Source organism: Carettochelys insculpta, chromosome 1 (genome assembly GCF_033958435.1).
Source record: "Carettochelys insculpta isolate YL-2023 chromosome 1, ASM3395843v1, whole genome shotgun sequence".
Lineage (NCBI taxonomy): Eukaryota > Metazoa > Chordata > Testudines > Carettochelyidae > Carettochelys > Carettochelys insculpta.
In genome coordinates this window covers 170,808,568-170,828,546 of record NC_134137.1, presented here as the reverse complement: position 1 = coordinate 170,828,546, position 19,979 = coordinate 170,808,568, and the positions used below count along the sequence as shown (strand labels likewise).

Here is a 19,979-nt window from a genome sequence, read left to right as displayed (position 1 = left end):
ATTTTGTTGCCCAGTCACTGAGTTTGGTGAGATCTTTTTGAAGTTCTTCACAGTCTTAAATACTGTGAACAGTTTAGTATCATCCACACACTTTACCACCTCACTACTTACTTCTTTCTCTAGATCATTTATTAATAAGTTGAATACGATTGGTCCTAGGACTGACCCTTGGGGAATACCACTCGTTACCCTTCTCCATTAAGAAAATATACCATTTATTCCTACCCTTCGTTTCGGGTCTTTTAACCAGTTCTCAGTCCATGAAAGGAACTTCCCTCTTATTCCATGACATCCTAATTTACACAAGAGCCTTTGGTGAGGGACTTGGTCAAAGGCTTTCTGGAAATCTAAGTATACCATATCTACTGGATCCTCCTTGTCTGCATGTTTGTTAACCCCTTCAAAGAATTTTAATAGATTAGTAAGATGTGATTTCCCTTTACAGAAACCATGTTGACTTTTGCCCAACAAATTATATTCTTCTACATGTCTGACAATGTTATTCTTTGCTACTGTTTTGACTAAATTGTCTGGTACTGATGTTAGACTTGCTGGTCTGTAGTTGCCAGGGTCACCTCTGCAGCCTTTTTTTATATTTTGGTATTATGTGGGCTGTTTTCCAGTCCTTGGGTACAGAAGCTACAATGAGACAAAGTTCATAGGGGTTCATAGGGGTTAAGTAATGTAACCTTCTTATTACCATGGTAACACCATACTTCTGAATTTTTAATATTTTATACATCTTTTCTATAATAGCTGACTTGCAATAAGTAAAATGACTTCTCCCAATAAAGAATTATACAATTGCATTCATTTGTAAATGTTTTTTCTTACTTTAAAACTGTTACTCAGGCTTATACTTCCATATATTGCCATATAATTCTTTGTCTTTGGTGTGTAAACCCTTCAAGTACTTCTAAAGATTCAAAGAACATCACTGCCTCCTCCCACCCCCAGTCTTCTCTTAACTTTATTGTGTTAGACTCTGCTTTCATTGTGGTATAAATTGAACATAACTCTACTGACTTAAAATCATATGGAATTTAGGTCATTACATGTGCTTAGGATGCTGAACTTGTGCTAGAATTTGGGGTAAAAACAAAAAACAAATAATTTTCCTTAGCAATATTTCTAAATTCTACGTGTAATTATAATGTGCTTCACAGCTGTTTGAGGAAACAGACCCTATATATTCTGGCATTGGAAATATAGGAAACAAAAGATCTAAAGGAAATGCTGAGGTATCATATACATTACAGATAGCTAATATTCTGCTAGTTATATTTGTCTGGAAGTACAAGCAAAGGCAGCAAGTGGCAATTGACAGAGGAACTGAAGAAACAGGGAAGGAAAAATAGAATAACGGCAGACACTGCTAGTGTTGAACCTTGGCTGAAAAATGAGAAATCTGTCCAAGCTGGACAAAAGAGAAAGATGGACAGATTTAAGATGATCCAAATCCTCAATATTCTTGGGACGTACACAGAATTGGAAAAAGGGGGGTAGCTGGAAAAGGAAGTCAATCTTATAAAAGAGAAAGAAAATGGAAATGAAAAAGGGCGTCCAACTGCATCTGTCTCCACAGGGGCAAAAATTGGGATACAGCATCCCATTAGAAAAGTGGGAAATATAGAAAAAGTCAAAATGAAAAGCCAGTCAGTTTAAACAGTCTGTGAGTAGATGAAAACATTCTTTGTGCTAATTCTTCTGATTCCTAGAGCTTGTTCATGGAGCAGATATTAAATATGTCAGAATGAAGAAGAGGAATTGAAAACAAGGTGAATATTGCAGCAGACTAGAGAAGGAAGCACTGGCTTGGTTGCACGGAATAGGTTATGGGGGAATGATTTACCACTGTACAAAGTAAATGGATGCTGAGGTGGAGACATTATACCAGTAGGAGTGTTGAATCACAACTCATTATCAGGAAAACTGATTCTCACCACTGAAGCAACTAAACAATTGCAGTATGGATTCTGGTGGCATTGGTGGAAGCAGAAAGAAGCCTTTTTGGTGCAAACATGAAGAAAGTGGACTTAACTAATATCCCACTATGCTATGACTCCCTTCCTTGATTTAGAAGAAGATTGGTATTTTATCTGACTTCTCTATTTGGTTTTGAATTATTTTAGCAACAGAATTTATTCTTTCTTTCAAATCTGAAACACTGGTAAGAAGAAGCAATGGTATCTGAAAGAAACATGATATTCTTTGCATGGACCTGATTTTATATAATTTTCTGCAGCTCAAGAACTCCAGGCAAATAGAGTAGTGTTGGATTAGTAGGAAAGTGGCCAAATGCTTTTTTACTGCATTTGAGAATCAGAATAAAGATGGAGCCTCCACCTGACTTCACTTAAAATATCTAGATTTTTGGGGGGCTTAATATAACACCTGAAAGTTCAAAGACTTATTATAAGGAAGATGGAACCTGAGCAGACAACATTCTTCAGTGAAAACGACAAGAACTTGCTTCTACAGATTTACTGCGTTTGTAACAGTTATAACTATGACACTTTCAGAGAAAGTAATATATATTCATATATACATATATATTGTGGATTGAATAGAAAATGGCCCAATACTTCTGGATCGGAGGCACATCTGTATTATCCGTACTCTATAGTGTTTGTTTAAAAAGAGGCAGCTCAACAAGCAAAATGAAGACACTGACAAACCTAATTCCAGGTACTTATTGAATTTTTAAATGGTGCTCATTAGTTAATAAAAAATTAATATACACAATGAAAATTTAGTAAAAAAAATCAGTGGACAAGGAAAATTGGAAAACCTGTCTTATCTAGCATACATTGGATGGTATTATAATTTTATGTGGAGATGTTGATGTTTTAAGCAGAATTATAAAGTCAAAACTGAATGATGATTATGTTATCTTCTTCTAAACTGTGTACCGTTATGCAGTTAGGTTGTTGCATCCTGAGAATGAAAGAGCAAAAGCATTTTGCCAGGTAGGAATAGGGCAGAAGTGTATAAATCAGGTACTGTCCTTTTCTCAAGAAGACTTACAGAGATGCTTTATTTGGCTTTTTCTTTTCTCATTTAAAACAGACTGTAGATGTGCTTACATGCTGTCTCTCAAAAGAAACAAAAATATTTACACAATATCATTGTTTAATTGTATCTATGGATAAACGTTTGAAAGACAACAGAAAAGATTGTAGTCTTTGAAGCCAATGATTTTTTCAAATAGCTTTCAGAAATAAGATTCTCTGTTTCATATTTAAAAGTAATACTGTTTTACGCACTTATGACAATATGTCTTTGATAAATACATACTTCTTATCTTATTATTTACAATACCCAGGTTAACAGCAATTTTTGGAGTTTACTTCTCAGGCTAAGAAGAACTGAAAACAAGATGAATGTTGCAGCAGACTAGACAAGGGTCAGAGGGTTAACAGTGATTTTTTAGCATGCTTTCACAATGTAAATAGACTGTAGCTTGATTTATAAAATGAATATATAGATTTTTGGCTTTTGGATTAAGTGGATTTAAAAATATAGATCCTAGGTTACAGGGTTAGAGTACAATGTTGATAAAATACAATTCAATCAAAACAAACAAGAAACCCTATTCTTCCCCAACTGGAATGTGCAGTTGGGATGGGAAATAAAATAATGGACTTTTATTTTACAAAGGTAAAAATAGAGTTTCGTATCACCCAGTAAAAACCTAGAAGAATGTAATAAAAGAATTATTTTAACCCACTTGGACTGGTGGGACACACAAATATATTGTTTTGTAGTCCGTTTCACAACAGATGAAATCTGATCTATGGGAAACAGACATGAATAATTTAACTAAAATAAATACATCATTTTATTTTCAACATTTTAAACAACCTACAAAAACCAAACCAGTGAACTTTTTTTTAGCCAAGGCAGAGAGGCAGTTTCTCAGCCAGTATATAAACTCTGGAAATTCACCCAAGCTAAGGTTCTTCTCCCTCGTCCAGCTCCAATTAATTTCTCTCTCCCACTCCCCATCTTTAGTTTCACATTTTACATTTCAAATGCAAAAGATCCACTTAGTTCAGGGGGTAAACACTGCGTGCAATCAGATGACTTGCAGCTATGGCATCTTCCATCAGCAGATGCCTGAATGTACTCAAACCCTGGACTTTGAACATACTCTCCATAGCTACGTACATGGCTTTAAAAAAAACAACTGGCAACGTCCACTTGTTCCTTTGAATAACACGCCAGCTATGCTTCCCCAGGTCCCGGAGCGCCTTCCAGAGCGCAGCCGGTCCTGGCGGGCTTTGGCTATCGTTATTGCATGGCCTGCAGATCTCGGAGGGCAGAGGGAGGAGGCAGTTTGCTAACGTGGACAAGTCGCTTGCTTCATCCGCGGGGGCTGCGCACCTTGCCCAGAGAGCCTGAGCGCAGCGGCCACGCGGCTGGCAGACAGACCCGGCAGCCCAGCACCCTATGCATGGCCCTGCCAGGGAAAAGACGTCGGTGCTGCCCGCTCCCGCCTGGGACTGGGACTGGGCTGCACTCAGCGCTCAGCTCCCTCTGCGGAGGCGAGGACAGCGCGCTAGGGCGGACGCCCCTTGGCGGGCTGGGGGGAGGGGGCGCGCGGCGGCGGCGCTGGCCCGGGCAGGTGAGCTGGCCGGAGCGTGCGCGCGCGCGCGCGCGGGCGAGCGGTGGGGGCGCGGAGGAGGCGGAGGAAGGGGAAGAGGCGCGCGGCAGTGAGTCAGGTGACCCCGTGTATGGCAGGTTGGGCGGCGGGGGCGGGCCGGGGCCACGTGACGCAGGGCGCGGGGGAGGGGGCGCGAGGAGGCGGCTGGAGCAGGCGGGGAGGCGCCGCTAGCTATAGAGCCGCGGGGAGCCGCTGCCGCCAGAGCGTGGCGCGAGCCCGAGCCCGAGCCGCCCGCCCCGCGAGCGCCCGGCGGCTGGGGAGGGCGGAGCCGCTGCTCCGGGCTGTGCGGCGCGGGGAGGCGGGAAGGCAGCGGGCGGTCCCGCGCTGCGAGGAGCCGCCGCCTAGTCCTGCGGCACCGGGAGGCGGCGGGGAGCCCGCCCGGGCGTGCGCAGGTGGGCAGCGCTCCGGCTGCTGCGGGGCAGCCTTGTGGCTGCGAGTCACCTCCCCTGGTCCCGGCTGCAGGGGGAGAGGCGCCGTGTGGGGCGGAGATGGGGGGGCGCAGCTCGGCCGCTAGCCGGACGCCGGAGGGCTAAGCGCGTCCATGTCCAGCGGGGCACGGGGTGTGTGAGCGCGAGAGAGAGACACACACACGTGTGGGTGGTATGTACGTTGCAGTTCAGTCTTTGCTAGCGCTTTAGCATCGTCCCGCGTGTGTGTCCTCAGACAACGTAGGCGTGGGTGCACACACGTGTGTGTGTGTGTGTGTGTGTGTGTGCGTGTGCGTGTGCGCGCGCGTACCCCTCTGTGTGCGTGCGGGGAGTTCTCTAGATTGGGGTACTTTCCTGGCATTGCTTACTCACCCGGTAGTTATTTAGCCAGCTGGCGTGAGGGACCTGACCCCATGGGTGCCGAGGACAGCTCCATCTGCACGCGTTGACGGGGACGAACGATTGGCGGGGGTACCGGACAATTGTGGGTTGCCATGGGGAAAATGCAGTTCTCCCTGCGATGAAATTTTGGCGAGTAACTCCAAGGGAGGCGAAGCGAGGGCGAGTCGGGGATTTACCTGGCTTTGTATATGCTCTGCACGAGGTAGTAAAACCCATCTGTCTTTTTGGTTTTTGAGAAATTTGCTGGCAAATCGCGTTTAATCTCTGGTTTGAGATAACGATGTTTCACTTCAAGTTTGTGTGTGTGTGTTTTTAGCTGTGCAGCTCATATGCAGCACTGTTAATCATAAAAGGCTTTTATGATTTCCGATGTCAGATACTAGGAAAGCACTTGTCATACATGCGTTTGCAGTGGCAGGAAGAAATGATTTAGTTTCAGTTACTTAATGGCTTGATGGCATTTTTCTAGAGAGTATACAACAGTCTTTCTTGTAGAGAGGATATCATCATTAATAAGTGGAGCCAAGGGAGAGTGTGCACATGGCAAAAGCTATATAGCCTTCCAAAAGATTATTTTCCCCTGAAACTCTTACTAAGTTGCTGAATTAAACAAATATGCTACATACAGACTTTGCCTTTATAAGTAAAATATTCCTTTCCTCCAAAAATGTATGACTGTCATGTCATTGAATACCCAACCTGTGTTTTTGTTTGACCACTGTAGCAATGCTTGAATCTGGAGAATGTGGTATACTGAAGTAAAGGTTATTTTCTAATTTACTGCAGTAAATTTAAATGGATTTTTAATGCAATGTGGCAATTACAAGGTTTAACATAATTTATTTTCAATAGGCCATCTTATTGTTTTACATTGTCAGCATTTAATTTTTGTGCATATCATTCCAAATTATATGTGATAACCAAGAAATCCATGAAAAGTACATCTATATAAAATGTTGATGTGTAAATGGAAGGGCAAATTGGGATTGTCTTTTATATTTAATAGAAAACTTTAGTACAAACGTTTTTCTATGCTTGGAAGTTAGTGTTGCCTTACTGGGTTCTAAAGTATCCATTAAACAACACAGGAGTAGATAGTTGGATACAAATGTAGTTTTTTCTTTCTTTTTTTAGTTCCTTTAAAAGCCTTTAAATATTCTATTGAATTACATAATTCCAACATAATTTATTTCTTTGCAAAGGTTACACATATCACAACATAAGCATTTTAATTGTTCCCATGCAGATGAGAACAATTTGTTGTTATGATTGTGTAGCAAAATAAACAAGATGAAATATTTTGTGATAGTAGACTTTATAGAATAATATGTGACTAATTTCTCTTATATGGCTACAGGTGGCAGTGTAGACATCAAGAACAAAAACTGGTAAAAGTTATTTTTCTCTGTAAGAAAATGAAGAGAACGTACGCATGACTAAGCATAGGAACCTGAAAAACCACAGGTATGTGAATTGATTAATCTATCTGCCTATGAGACTTTGAAAATTTATTGTATCCTGATGTTGCTGATTTATTAGGTATTTTTGGATTATATTTTATTTGAGTAATGTGATATATTCAAAATCAAGATTTTAAACTAGGTAGCACAATATCATGTGTAATAATTAAAGTAGAAAAATTGTCAGAGGTGGTTGTGAGAGAAAGGGGGTATTTCAACACCTTTCCCTAGTTTATTTTAGCTATAAAGAATAGGAGTGTAGTACTACTTGATTTCTTAAATAAGTTCAAGTTAAATAAGTCTTCACATTGGTTGTACTGATATCTGTCCTAAAATTTATATGACTAATTTTAGCTGACATCTACACGTTTTGGTGGTAATAGGAAGTTCCAATTTCTAGGTGTTCTAGGAGTCTCATTGGAACTGTTAAAGGTTGTGCGGAGTTGAACGCTATAGATGTGGGCTAGAAGAGCTTGAGGACAAATATACCTGAAACTTCCTAGAAGTGATGTTTGATATTTTACTAAATGCTAATACTAAAAGTATTGTAATCTTTTTTAAAACAATACATATTAATACACAGATATGTTTTGAATCACATCATCATAAGTAGTTCTCAATAATAGAACAGCATGTCATTAACGTTTCACTAGTAAGACTACTAATAAAATACCAAATCAAGAAGTTTTTAAAATAAGCAGTTCTGGTAGAGGGACTGCATGGAATCTTTTTGGGTATAATTTCCTCCTTTGTTATTAGAATACTGTTTACTTAACAAAAATGAAATCAGGCATACGTCCTATTACAAAATTACCTCTGGGTCTTCAATGCTTGTAAAAAGTATTCCCTAGGATCAAATTATCTGCATGTTAAGAGGTCTTGTCAGAGAGAAGTACAGACGCATGATTCGATCATATGTTATGTAGGACAATATGTAAGGTAAGGTGTGAGTTTACATCACTGTAGTTCTACCAAGCTGATACTCTTGTTCTCATATAAGAGGTCCTACGTTTTGTATACTTTGTTGTTTTGAAGGGGGTATAAAGTAAGCAGAAAAAAGACAGTCTTGTTCTAGCATAAGAGGTCCATATGAGAAGCTATAGAAACCTGTACTGTATTCTTATAATTATAACAGAGTCCACACTAACGCCCCATGTAGAAAAGCCTCCAGACTGTTCTAACCTCAGAAAGCTGACAACCCTTTTGTTGGCGCAGTACCTACGGGCAATGCGTTAATGGGGGCGCAGTGGGCACGAGACCTTCCAAACTCCTGTGTGGGAGGAGCAAGTGGACGGAGTTTCTGGTGGGCCCAGGGCACTAGTGGGGGAGTGGGGCTGGTATCTGCTGTGGGGGGGGGGGTCAGCTCCCCTCCCCCATCCCGCACTCACTGGCAGCGGTGCAAATAGTTGGAAATCAACTGTATTTGCATGGTATTGGACAACCTAAACTTGGATTAGATAGCGGCAAATAGCGCAAGCTGGTACGAAATGAAGTTGAATAAAGCCTTCACTAGGGAATCCTCTATTCAACATATTAGCTTCCTTCCATTTGTTGTTTACTTTTCACTGCAAAATGAAGTAAATGTTATTGTTTTCTTCATCATTCTCTATGAATACATTAAGAAAAACACAGCAGGTTTTCTCTTGTTTCATGTTGCATACACTATAACTGGTAAAAAATAACTTGGTTTTGGCATTTGAACACTGCAATTTTAGTGTTACATTTAATTAACTTAGGTTTATGTTGTAAATCAGATTGTCTTAGCAATAACATATATATGGAAATGTTTGCTTTAATGAGTGTTACCCTTATATATCTATCATGTGTAAACGATGCAATAAATTACACATCTTTGTAGCAGGGAAAACAGTCTTGCGATGCAGTGGTTTTTTTTTAATTGGAAATTTGTTACTGTTGTGCATTTTTTTCTTTTTGTCATATAAGTAGCTGTACGATGACTCATTTGATGACTATCATAACAGTAGTTAAAGATGGCATTACAGCTGTTACAGTGCTAGTATGAAATAAATGTAATAATTTGTCTCACAAAACCACAGTACCATAATTCTTATATTCTCTGCCTTGTTGGCTCTTGTATAGGATTGCCTTGGATGTGTTATGCAGGGATTGGCAGAAAAGATCAGCTTTGTGGGCTATTATTAACGAACAGTGCAGTTGACCGGTATAATTACTGACATTCAGGCAACCTAGCTGAACAGTGGGGAAAAGACTGCAGACTGACATTTTGGAGAGAGTATGGTCTGCACTTGAAAAGTTAGTGATAACAAGGAAGTATAATGGAAAGGGAGGACAAGGTAGACAATGTCAGAAAATATTGGATAGTATCACTTCATGGCTGCATTGCCGCAGGACTGTGGAGATGCTCCAGAGTATTCTTAATAGACGGGGTGGAGGGCCGTGATTGCCTACGCTAATCAGCATGGCACAAATGAATGAATGGTCCTTGGACCATAAGTTTTAACTAGAGAAGGGCCACTACTTTGATTAAGAAGCATAAATTTAAATATATAATGGCTGTTAAAGGTGGGTTTATGGGAGACAAGTAGAATGTCCCAGTTTCTGCATGAGGATCAGGGCATGAGTTGAGGTTTCTGGCAAATGAAAATTTCAGTTGGAATAGACATAGAGTAAGAAGATGGAAGAATGTACAATGGAACTGAAGAATGTGTTTGGAGATGTACAACTTGGATGCACTAGTCAAGGTAACACTGGGACAGCTGGAGCCCACTCAGAAGAAGAGAAAATAAGATGTATCTCCATCTCAATTCTGTGCATAGTTCACTGATGCTAATTTAATGGGATAGCTATTCCATGGTGAGAGCCCACTAGTTTCAGGAAATAGTCATGCCAGTGCCCAACTTCTACACCTGCCTGAAGTAGGCACTAAAGCAAAAGTTCTTCACCCATGACAGATGAAAATTTCAACTGGTCTTCTGTGATTTCATGTTGTATACAATATAACTAATAAAGAATAAATTAGTTCCAACTTCTGAAAGTACCATCCTTATTTAATCAATGTATATATAAAACGACAAAAAATTAAAGTGCACCACCTAAAATTTGGGTCTTGAGCCATTAGGATCTTCTTGTAACACCTGTGCCAGTTGGCATCAAAGCATTCTTATTTTCACAATTACCTTTGGGTGCTTTAAGAGGATTGCAGTTGACTTTCATGGGGCCAGTGTTTTTGCTTAAAAGAAGAGTCTATTAAAAAAGAAAAGATTTATTCCATGCAATAATTCATTTTAAAAGTATAATAAAGTAATTTTCACTGAATTTCTTGACAAATAGAAATAAGTTACTTATAGATTAAGAGGTTAGGGTTTCACACGTCACCTGTTTAAAACCTCTCAACATCATTGAGCCTACATGCACCAGCCAAGTGCATCTCCATTATGCAGAATTTCTCCTAATATTGTGCCAATTAAGTAACAGACATTGCTGTTCACTGTCATTAGATGAAATCATCTCTTTGGGAGATATACCTATTAAGCACACTTCCTAATTAAAATGTCTTGATTAAATGGAATGGACTGTACTATATTAAGCTAAGCTTCTGTGTGTGCTCTAAATCTTTCTGAAGATCCGTAGGCTTACTGTTTCATTTATTTTTTTAAACATCCTAAAATGTTCGTACCGGGCAAGTAGGTTGTCTTATTGTCATTGTTTATGTCTTTGAATTGGTTTTATCCATAGTAGTTCATTATAAGAAAATTGTATAATAATAAATCTCCATTTTGAAACGAGTGAAATTCTAATGCTATCCGTTACTCAATGTGTTATTAAGTTGTCTTCACTGGAACATGTGATTGTAAGAAACTTAATAATTCAAAGTAGTACTCAGAACTCAAAAATCTTATCAGTGCCTAAGCCAAGGGTGAAGAATATACACATACCCATGCCAGGCCTTGCTCCTGCCACCTTCAGGAGTCCCATTCATACCATCCAAATTATTAAAACCATTGTCCACTGATGTTTCTCACTTTTTGACATCCTCCCTTTTATTGTTTGTTGCTTCTGTTCTTATGTTGGTTTCTTCCTCTTCCAGTTGAATTTTCTCTCTCATTTCCCATTTCTCCTCCCACATTCACACTCTTGAAGCTGTATTCCTCTTTTCTAACTTCTCCCATAAACTCCTTTATCTTCTGTCTCCTCTGCTTCTCAGATCCTGAACACCCATAGGCTTTGGAAATGTTACCAATACAGTACTCCTAACATTTACTTCTTTCCTGCTGTCCAAACTTGCTAGTGAGAATTACTATTCAATGAAATACAGAACGAAGCAAGTCCCTGGCTTCATCACTTACCAAATCTGTTTTTCCTGTAAAGTTTTAGGAAGATTTTATCTTGTTTATTCACGTGGACTATGAAATTAGTAAAATATAGACTCCTGTTAAGTAGGTGTGGGATACTTTTGAGTAGGATAGTCTCCATTCGCTAAGGCTGTAGTGTGAGTACCATTGCTATTAGGATGTCAAAACATTTAATCTACATTTGGGGCCTGCTGAAAATGTAGCTTGTTTATTCTGTGCCAAGCGCCTTGATCAACTGCATGGGAGATTGAGGTGCAACTATTCCAGGATCAAAAGCTAGTTTTGAGTATCTTTCCTAATCCCAATCTAATTTGAATACATTCTGGGTACAACCCACGCACCAGTTTTCCAAACACCACAGTTTGAGTGTTGGGGATCTTGTTGTTAAGATGTGGGCTCCGTTCCCAGCTCTCATGAAGTCTTTGCGTGGGACTGTGGGCAAGTTTCTTAAGTTCTCTTGATGCATTTACTACCACTAAATTGAATTATTTACTTTTACTGGGGTTACATCTACACTGAGTTAAATTTGAATTTAAGGCAGTTAGCTTAATATTACGTTGTCACTGTTTTCACTGTAAATACCACTAGCTCAATCTAGGGAGCACTAATATCAACAGCAAAACTGCCTGGGTATAGCATCAAGTTTGAATTTAAAAGTCTGACTGAAGGCCAGTGTGGAAGCACCATGTCTTAAACTCAAATTCGTTAGCCTCCAGAAGTGTACTATATGTAACCCACAATGCCTCACAGTGCTCCACTCTGTCTGCTTCCATCTTCAGGTGCACAGGGAGTAGGTAACAGGAAGCCCCTGAATTTGAATTCAGCACGAGAAAGCCTATGGCTGTGGGAGTCATGCTTGTATGAGAACCTGAGAGTCTGTCTGTCTGTCTTTGCTATCAGCACTGGGAGTGCATCTACCCATTGAAAACAGCCCCAACGCAGAGTTCATGGCTCTCTCCCTACCCTCTGCAAGCTGGGAGCATGTTTTTTTTTTGGTGCGGGGTTTGGTTTGATTTGGATTTTTTTTTTTTCCTCCTGTACTTGCATCAGCCCTTGCCCTACTGCACCACTTGGCAGGTAGGCTGTTGGGGAGCGGGGTCGTGCATGAAAGAGAGGCTGAGAAACTTCTGTTCTGTGGTTTGCATCAGTGCAGGGGCTTCCCTCCCCTCCCCTCCCCTCCCCCACAGGTGCCGTGCAGTTGGGATCTTTTCTGTGTCCAGCCACATCCCATGGCTAGCCTCCAACCCAAAAGGATGTGCCTGCTGTTCAGGTGGACCATGCAGCACTGTGTCCTGGCTTTTGCATGTGGATAGCTCTGAAAGTGGGAAAGATTTTTGGGCGCTGGCTGTTGCTTGCGAGGAAATCTCCCTCGGGGGGCTAATATTTTAAGGGATTTGCTGCTGCCAGGGGGGCCATTTCAACTGGCTCTGCAGCCACAGAGCCCACATCCTCCTGCAGAAAAATATTTTTGGGGACTTGCAGCTGCTGTGGGGACCATTTCAACTGGCTCTGCAGCCATGGTCTCCACATCCCTCCTACCCAAACAGTCAGTGCTTCTCCCCTCCACACACACACTTGAGCACCACCACTGGTTGATTTGGTGAGCCCCATCTCCCCTGTTGGACAACTCTATGTAGTGTAGTGAGTAGACAGTATTTTTTTCTATCCTTTCTTCAAGCTTTGGCCCCGTTAACACAAGGAAGAGTGGGTGGAAGGCAATTGAGGAGACAGACACCTTGCTGCACTTGAAGCCCATTGCACACATGCTGCTTTTTGTAAAATCTTTGGTATTTCAGTTATAAAAACCAAGAGATTTCAGCATCCATCCTGTTTTGGACAACTGCAGTGTAGTGGAAAGCCCAAAATCTTTTTCCTAACTTTTTCTATTCTCCAAGCTTTGGCCCCCTTAACACAGGGAAGAGTGGATTGAGGGCCAGTTGAGAAGACACAAGCTGCTGGGTGATCCCAGGGCATGGAAGCTGTGTAACTGACTGGGAAGCCAAAAGCCCTCCCTCACCAAATCTTTTTTTCCAAATCTTTACTATCCTACTCTTTCTTCAAGCTTTGCATTGTTCCTATATTATTTTCAGGGATCATATGTAATCAAGGGAGCTGGGACAGTGGCTGGTGGGCCAGCTGAGAAGACTCAGGCACCTGTTGCTTTTTGTGAAATCTTTGATAATTCAGTGATACCTAGGATGCGTCTACACTAGGAACTAACATTGAAGTTCACTTCAAAGTTAGGCACTACTTTGAAGTAGCCAGCAGAGAGTCTGCACACATTTTCCCTTACTTCGAAGCCCAACTTTGAAGTCCATTCCTGGGAACGGAGTAGTGCCCTACTTTGAAGTAGCTTACTTCGAAGTTATTTTTGTAGTGTAGAGACAGCCCTACGGTTATAAAAAGCAGTTCAGTTATAGAAGTAAGAGATTTCAGTTAATTTGATCATCTTTGATGCCCTACTTTTACTTTTTTCCTCCTGGGAAAATGGCTGTTTGCTTTTCACGGGAGGGGAATGAGGGCAATGCAATGTGAGAAGATGACATCACAGTCCCATAACTACTTGTGGGGCATTTTTTTTCCCATGCTGCACCAGCAAAAATACTCAGAATGCTGAGGAGCTGTGGGACAGTAGCCAGCAATGCACTGCTGCAGCAGTCAATATTTGGCAATTGAGTGTAGCAGCAATAAGTTGACTTTGTGGGGAGGTGAGGATGCTCACATTTGAATTTATAAAACACGGTGTTAAAAAATTGATTTTAATGAATGCGAATTTATCTTGTAGTGTAGATGTAGCCGAAGTCATGGTTATGAAGTACAGGTAATAAGGACACCAAATGAGAAAAGGTAAGTATAGAACTGCTGGTTCGGAACTTTGCTCATATCCTCCTGGGCCACTGATTTTCAGTTTTTAATTTGCAGGCCTTTATAAAATTTTGAACATATGTGCAGACTCCTCTGGAAATATTGGACATAGTCTGTGACTCCCAGGTTGAAAACCACTGTCCTGGATTGTGGAAGGATTGCAGAGGGAAAGTCATCAGGAGGATTTTGATTTTTTTTTTATTTCTAGAAATATTTAAAAGATTGTCCAGGACACCATAGAGTAATTCTAAAGGCTAGGCAAATGACTGTAAAGCTGTGTAAGTCCTGCATGCATAGAACACCATTTCTTAGGTTCATCTTGAGGCCTGAACCTGCAAAGATTTACGCACATGTAAATTAATGCATTTCAGTTGTATCAGTGAACTTAGTGGGATGTGCTAATTCACATGCGTGAAAATAAAAATATACATAAGCTTCTGTTTCCTTGGTTTTGTTGTTGTAGCATTGGATCCTTGAGTTATACTCCATGGCTGCATCTACACTAGAAGTATCTGTCTACAGAAGAGATGTTTTGACAAAACTTCTTTCAACAGATCACATTTACATATAAAGGCTGGGTCTACATGTGCCCCTTCCTTTCGAAAGGGGCATGTTAATGAGTGGGTTTGAAGGATGGTAATGAGGCACTGCAATGAATATGCAGCGCCTCATTAGCATAATGGCGGCCACGGTGATTCGAAAGTGCGGCTTTTCGAATCGCGCGCCGTCTGTGGAGATGGGACCTTCCAAAAGGACCCCCCCCCAGTTTTCGAAAGCCCTTCTTCTGATCACAGATAGGAAGAAGGGCTTTCAAAAACTGTGAGGCATGTGTAGACCCAGCCAAAAGCAGATCAATCTTTTGATCCACTCTGTCAACAGAAGGGCTCCCCAGATCATCTGCATGACTTTTTTCGTCAACAGTTCCTGTAAACAAAATGCATATTGTGTGTAGATGCTCCATGTGTTATGCTGACAAAACATTCTAGTGTAGACGTAACCCATGCACCAGTCAGTGTTTCCTCTAATTTTTTCTATCGATAAGTGGAATAAATTTTGTTGTGTGTCCCAAGACGTGCAAATGTGCAGCACCAGTAGAAACACATTCTTCCAACTGTGGGTAGAAGTGGGTGCTCTGCTGACCTTGTTCTGTTCATTCCCTCTTGGGCACCTGGCATTGGTGACTCAGAAGACAGACTACTGGGCTAAATGGACCTTTGGCATGACCCAGTATGGCCGTTGCTAGGGGCTAGGCATTAGTACCATAGTCATGGATCTGGAGGTTGCAGTCGAGGTTTAACTGTATGGAAAGAGGAAAGCAAATACCTTTTTGAGTTGTACTGTCAGGTGTTTCATGAATAACAGAATCAAAGATATAACTCAGCTGTAACTACTGTGCTGGATAGATCACATTTGGAATTCTGTTTTCTATTCTGGCCTGTACATTCCAAAGAGACAGACAGATTGGAGAGAGATCAAGAGGTCAGTACCAGAAATGGTAAAAGGTAGAGAAAAATAAGAGCAATGAGAAAAGGTTAAAACAGTTTAGGGCATTTTCAGTCAAGAAAAAAGGCAGCATAACTGTTATGGGGAAGCGTAACTGTTAAATGTTATGAAAAGGACAAATATCAATATTAATATCTTTCTCAAAATACTTTTAGTCATGGCTTCTCTTTCAGATGTAATGAACTATGACTGATTTATATTCCATGGTCTCTCTTCCCCTGAAATTCTGAGGCATTAGGCTTCTTGGACTTGGCCCTCCAAAAGCCGTGTCTACACGTGCACACTACTTCGAAGTATTGGCACTAACTTCGAAATAGCGCCCGTCACGGCTACACGTGTTGGGCGCTATTTCAATGTTAACATCGACGTTAAGCGGCGAGACGTCGAAGCCGCTAACCCCATGAGGGGATAGGAATAGTGCCCTACTTTGACGTTCAACGTCGAAGTAGGGACCGTGTAGTCGTTGCGCGTCCCACAACATCGAAATTGCGGGGTCCTCCATGGCGGCCATCAGCTGAGGGGTTGAGAGATGCTCTCTCTCCAGCCCCTGCGGGGCTCTATGGTCACCGTGTGCAGCAGCCCTTAGCCCAGGGCTTCTGGCTGCTGCTGCGGCAGCTGGGGATCCATGCTGCAGGCACAGGGTCTGCAACTAGTTGTCGGCTCTGTGTATCTTGCGCTGTTTAGTGAAAGTGTGTCTGGGAGGGGCCCTTTAAGGGACTGACTTGCTGTTGAGTCCGCCCTGTGACCCTGTCTGCAGCTGTGCCTGGCACCCTTATTTCGATGTGTGCTACTTTGGCGTGTAGACGTTCCCTCGCAGCGCCTATTTCGATGCGGTGCCGCGCAATGTCGAAGTTGAACATCGACGTTGCCAGCCCTGGAGGACGTGTAGACGTTATTCATCGAAATAGCCTATTTCGATGTTGCTACATCGAAATAAGCTATTTCGATGTTGGCTTCACGTGTAGACGTAGCCAAAGTCCGTTATATCCGAATGGTTATAATGAGGCATTCTCCCCTTTGCACCTCAATCTCCTTCTCCCAGTTACCAGGAGAGGAGCTGAATGCCGGCCTGGCTCCTTCCACCTCCTGCAGCTATTTCGACGTAGCGTTCATGTGTAGACGTAGCCAAATTGTCCAGGTTCAATCTGTTGTTGATTGTGTGTCATTTTATGCATGAGATTCTGTAGGTTTTGACCAAAAAGAGAGAGATTTCATGTTCACCGTGCATAAAGATACAGGGACAGAAATGTCTGCCCCAATTTCACCAATGATTTTTTAATGGAAGAGAAGCTTTCTAACTTTTCTTTGAGCATGTCTACACTTACGGGAAGGCTGACTTACTCGTGGTCAATCTTCCGGGATTCAATTTAGTGCACTGTGTGGGGCCACATTCCACCGCGGTTGACCCTGATACTCTTGGTAGTTGCCAGGAGTAAAGGAGTTTGACGGGAGTTCCTTCTGCTTTGTGAATGGCAGCAAAAATATATTTTAGATATTTTGACTCCAGCTATTCAATTCTTGTAGCTGAATTTGTGTTATCTACAATTGATTTTATTCCATAGTGTAGATCTGGCCTTTGAGTACCTGTAGGTATAGTGATGTTGTGATGAAATGTCTAGTTGCTATTTTCCTCTTCTCACTATTTTGGCCTGTTGCTAATAGCACAAAAAAATGTTATGTCCACCGTGTCATGGCTGCCGTAACAGAATCTGTCTCGGGGTTGGCAGCCTGTGGCACCAGAGGAAGTGAGTTTTACCCACTGAAGCTCATGACATAATAAATGTGTTAATCTCTAAGGTGCCAAAGGACTGCTTGGTGTTAACACAATCTGATGTCTCCTCCAACCACACATTAAACTATTTTCTATTTCCAGTCTCAGTATTAGCAGTATCTAACTTTCTAAGACTCTTACAGGAAACTTACTTTTTCTTGTCTCATTAAACTGAGCTCTACGTTATAGTATAAAGAAACAGAATTTTCCACAGATTCCACTTAGTATAAATCTAAATTACTTTATATGATGATATACTTGTTAACATTCAATTTGTTTCATTTCTTTAATCTGGTTGCATCAAGATGTCCATTGCTATGAGATGTTCGACAGGTTAAATTTACATTCCAAGTTGGTAACTGTGGACTTCTTTTCTGTCTTTTAGACAAGTATTATCTATTTTTTCTGCTTTGCTTGTAGCTGTATAAAGCCCTGTATGGCTTTCCTTTATGAGGCACACAGCAGAGGATTGGCATAAAGAAAAAATTCGAATTGGCTAACCAATCAGCAGCTGGTTGCTGCTTTAGGCGTTGTTTTTGGGAGAGAGGAAGTCAGCAGATCCTAAAACTGGTGGCAGTTGAAGTAGTCTGGCATTGTTTTCCAGTCCTTGCTGCTGCTTCTGTCACTGAAGTGGGTGAGGAAATCTTTCTTGTTCCTACAGCTGCTGCCTTCATTTCCTGAAGAAGTGGGTATAGGTTCTGGAGAAGAAACATAGTTGCTCCTGGACATGTCTTCCTGTCAGTGCAATTAGGTGTAATCTAAAAAGTGAGGTGGGCGAGGGGGGGGATAAAATCTAAAGTTATGAGTTTTGTTTTTTTAAATTATAAAATGTTCACTTAAATATATTGGCTTAAACTGGCAGTATGTTTTTGGCAAGAAAAACTCACACTTTTTTCCCCTGCTTGAGTCACCCCTCGGTTGTTAGAGAAGTTTATGCCTGGGATTATGGATGCAAAAGAGCATAAATCAATAATTTAACTAAGAGACAGTTTCTATAAAAATGAATCTGTTTCAAAAACAACTAGTCTGCAATAAATTTGCAAAATGGAACTGCTGCTTTCATGCTGGAGTAATTTTTGAACAGTGAACTGAAATACTGACCTGGCTTTAACATGTAGAAAAATGTATGGTTATCACTCATAGACTTGAGCTTTTGTTTGTAACCTGCAACTGTGAAAATACCTTGCAATGTCGCTACAGCTGGAACTGAACTAGAGTAGGGCTGTTGCTGTCAAGGTTGGCATCTGAGTACAGGAAAATCCCTAAATCAGTACCTTGAGTGTATGCTATCATTAGGACTATGCTTTTGTTCCAAGTCTGGAGATGTTATAAAATTCAGCAGCACTGGAGTTGTGCTCTCCATAAAGAAGTAAGGAGATCTCAAAGTTTTCTTCCTTTTCACATTAGTACAGGTTGAACCTCTCTTGTCAAGGGTGCCAGACAAGAGAATTTTCTGGATCATGGGGGAGGTCGATATTGTTGATATTAAGGTCAAATAATGTATGGAGCGAGGCCACATTAAAAAAATATGAAGATAAGATCAATCAGATTTCTCTAAAGCCTGCTTCAAGGAGAACTGTATGATGTCTATGCAAACAAAGGACAAGCAACAATAAAAGTTACAATCAAACACACTGGGTTTGAGTTTTGCCTTAGAGTATAAAAAAATCCCAAATATATAATTCGATTACACATATGCCTTCAAATGGGCAATATTGAATACAAGTGGAAAAGGAACCAAAAAAGCACACAAAAGAAAGCTAGCCAGCCAGCCACACACACACTGATGATAATCTACAACCTCTCTTAAATTGTCTGTTTTTCTTTGTTTTTTCTATAAAATAAGCATTTCAGGACAGGTAAGTCCCTTGCTGTAAATTATGTCTCCATCTTATTAATGTACCAAGAAATGCCAGGTAACCCTATGGCAACAAAGTAACTTCTAATCATTAATACTATTAATACAATGTAAGCGAGCTCAGTACAGATTGAACCTCTCTAATCTGGAACTCTCTCATCTGGCAACATTTCTTGGAAGCAGGCTTTGGAGAAATCTGATATTATATCTCCATAATTCTGGCTCCATACATTATTTGACATTGTTAATTTTAGTTTATTTAATGCCATGCCCAAAACAAAGAAGGATGGGGTAGGGAGTGGTGGAATTCCTCCAAAAAGATGTATGAGGGAAGGAAGCAGTAATATTAACAGACAATGATTAATTAGAATATATTACATGTTGAGGTTTCTGTATCTTGGGCTGGTTTGAAATGAATGCCACAGGGACTGAAATAGTGTGGTAGATCACCTTTCTAGCTTATTGAACCACGATAGCAGGAAGTAACATACCGTAGGGAGTTTACCATGTGAACCACAACCTTTTACTAATGTGTCTATAGTGTCCTTTCAGACACTTTCTGAAAGTTTAAAAAAAAAAAAACCCCAAAAACCAGAACACTCATGTCACTGATGGGAAAGTGAAGGGAAATTTGGTCTTAATTTGTATGTAGGAGACCATGTCAGTGTTTGCATGATCATTCCCCAATTACA

At 41.0% G+C, this 19,979-nt stretch overlaps 1 long non-coding RNA gene across 1 annotated transcript in view; it reads left to right on the top strand.

The window, feature by feature from the left end:
• Nucleotides 1–4,889: 4,889 nt before the first annotated feature.
• LOC142006894 (uncharacterized) overlaps nt 4,890–19,979 on the top strand; it is a 102,995-nt gene continuing 87,905 nt past the window's right edge. The window contains exons 1-2 of the long non-coding RNA XR_012643848.1: nt 4,890–5,058; nt 6,854–6,960. This is a non-coding gene — a long non-coding RNA (uncharacterized LOC142006894). The remainder of the gene's footprint in view (nt 5,059–6,853; nt 6,961–19,979) is intronic.